Below are 3298 nucleotides of genomic sequence, written 5' to 3' on the forward strand. Positions count from 1 at the left end.
CTTTTCCTGGTGTCTTTTTTCCAGTTCACTCTTCTACTTATTCTCTCCAGAATTTCAATTTTTTTTTTTATTATTATTATTTTTGTTGCTACTGTTGAGATTTAGTAAAAAATAAATCATAAAATTCAATTAATTCTATTACTCTGAAGAGCAAGTACACAATGCTACGCTGTAGAAATGAAGTTCTGCAGGACAACCCATGTCTCTCACACACACCTGCACAAAAACTGACACATCATAAACACATTAATCTGGCAAGGTAAACTCTGTGCTAGAAATATCTTACAAATACAAATGAGTGCAGCTACAGCAGATGAACTGGAATCAGGACACCTTGTTTCTCCTATCAGTGTTGCCATCAATTTGTTGTGTGAACTTTGATTAGCTTTATTAGTCTGTTCATCATTACCTTCTCCCACTCTCATCTGCAGAATGGTGAGATAAGAACCGTGTCAAAGGAAGAGAGCCAACATTTGCAATAAAAGCTCTGAGATCATCAGACAGTGGCTCTTGGAGGACTACGACAGGATGTAATAAGTACTGACACTACAGGTTCTTTATAAATAATACTGGGTACTGGATTTTTGTCAGAAGTTACTGCCAAGTTTTATTTCTCTGTTGGCAGGAAAAATTTGTTATTTTATAGGTATCTTGGGAGGGCTTTAATTGCATTGGAGGATTTTGTTTGAGAAGTTCAAACCTTCAGTGAATGCAGGTGAGCTTTTTTATCAGAAAATTTCACTGCCCTTTCCCAACCCACCCTATTCCTGGGGTCTTTTCCTGACTGGTAACAGGTCCATCGGTTCAAATGTCATTTCAGTAGATTTTATACTGTCCGGCAATGCCAACTCCCTTCAATTCTTACTGAGACTCACACTACGTAGGCGGTGAATTTAGGTTTTAATGAATGGGTGGCATATTTATTCATATGTAAAACAAAGATGTTACTTATTTAATAAACCCCATACAGAGCTCAGTAAATGACACTTGTATATTATTTTGGAAAATGCTCTGGGATCCTGCAGGGTGAATGGTTAAAAGTATTAGCTGTTACACAGACAGCATTGCATAACAGAGCTCACTTACTACGGAGTCGGTTTGGAAGTTGAAACAGAACACAAAGCTACACTTCCCAAAGCACCACTCTGTGTGCCCAAAGGGGAAACTCCCTGGCTACCGGTTTTCTTAAGGAAAATGTTAGAAACGTGGACACAGAACTACATAAGTATAATCCCAGAGCTCAAGCGTGAATGGCTCTGAGCCCTACGGATCTGCTTCCCCTGACACACCACACTCCGCACGTCCTGCGGCTTGCCTGAGCCTCCTGGCACTCCTTGTGCTTGCTGAAAACAGCACAGGGGGCTCTACAGTTCCCCATGGAGCTGAGACTAACAGACCTATTGTAAAGAAACACACTTGCTTCGCTTCTGCAGCAGACACATCTTTCCATATTTCCAAGCAGCACAGGAATTGCACACTACGTACTTCACAGAGGAGCCTAAGAAGGTTTTGCCACCAGCAGTTACCAAATAACCTGCCTCCCAGAGCAAGCATCTCTCTTCCATTTCCTGTCTTTACAGACATTTAATTACTGAAGTTTGAGAGTCTATAGCCCTGATCAACCTTTGATTTCATTGCTTATATAGAATCAGCTGGTTTAAACTGCACCTCTGGGCCTCTGAATGAACTGAAACTACAGTATGCCAGCTAATTCTTCAGGCTGCCATCTTCTGAAGCTTACTAGGCCAAAAAGAAGCCAAATTTCTCTTTCAAAAAGGCAGAAGATTTAACTCCAGAGGCATCCATGAATGACACTTTTATTTAATATCTTTAATGTGAAATCCAGTTTGGCATATGACAGGTCTGAAAGTAAAACTCAGCTTTATGAGTTGATTCCTGCTGAAAGCTATCTTGTTTGGAATTTGTAAACAAACTTCATTGGGTGATTGCTGTGGATGACTTACCAGACTATTGAAAAAGTGCACAGGTGTAGATCAGAGTTAATATTTGTGTACTGAGTGCACACAATAAGACTGTGACCAACTCTGCAAAGCAAAGTAGTGCCAGCTCCATGCCCCGTTTGCTGGCTCATTTGCTGCTGCCTGGATTGTTGCAACACTGACTGCAATGCTGTTATTCCCTGGAGCTCTAGCTGTCAGTTTTCAGGCGTGATGGAACAAGCCTTGCCTGGTGGCACGCTGCCCAGCGCTGAAGCAGTTTGCTTGGTTTAGCTTTGCCTTTCTGTGTCTCCCTGGATGAAGAATCTGCATGCTGATTTTTAATAAACTAGGGAAAAAGTCAGGCTACGCCTACACCTCTACCCGTTTCTTCCAGAGACTCCCTGCCTAAACCATTTGGTTGGCTTCACTTTGCTCATTTTAGTCTTTGTTTTGGTTCATATTTACTTTGAAAGATACTCGATGTTCCTCCTAAATGCTCACTATTTAAAGGACCCTTCATTTATAGAGGTTGTGTGTCCACCCTCGTCACTGCTATGACTACTTCACACTAAAGCAGTAATATTCATTGGGAAACTATGCCTCAATTCAAAAAGAAAAAGTACAGCTCTGCTTTGTGTTAAAAACCTCTCTTTATCATTTAATTCTGCGGAGAGATTGTTTTGAACACTTAAATTTCAATTATTTTTAAAGCAGGCTGGAAAGGTTGTAAAAATCTCCACACACCTATCAAATTTACATCACCGATAATAAACAGAAAGACAAATGCTAGACCAAATGGGACCATGATCCAAACAGATACATCTTTGAAATGAGCACTTACAGAAGTGTAGCAGATCATAATCAGACACACTGGTATACAGGAATATACAGAAATGTTTTAATGTAATAGTTGTGGGATTGACTGTTCAAAAAGCTACTAAATAATTTGTTACTGAAGGACAAAGGGCTCTAATTTAGCAGTAATGCTGAAAGGTGACAGGGACAATCTTCATGCAGAGAAGGATCTGAGTTCACCAGGCCTCTCCAGTCAGGAAAAGAGAAGCAGCTGACAGAAGCAAACCCAGGTGTCCTTCACGGGACAGGTGGTGGGCCTGTGCAACTCCTTCTCACAGAGACGTTGCAGATGAGAAAGCCAACGGGGGCTCAGGGAGAGGTCTCCTAAGGGTTACGACATACCTCAGAACCACATGCGGCCCTCGAAGTGCCAAAGCTGAAAACGGTTGAGTGCAGGAATATAATAAGGGGAAGTACTGTAACAGCTTTCCTCGTTCTTCCCTAGGCATCTGTGTTTTGCCAGCACTGGAAATGGAGCACTGGTCTAGCCAGGCCTTTAGTCT

Source organism: Aythya marila (genome assembly GCF_965140915.1).
Source record: "Aythya marila genome assembly, chromosome: 5".
NCBI lineage: Eukaryota > Metazoa > Chordata > Aves > Anseriformes > Anatidae > Aythya > Aythya marila.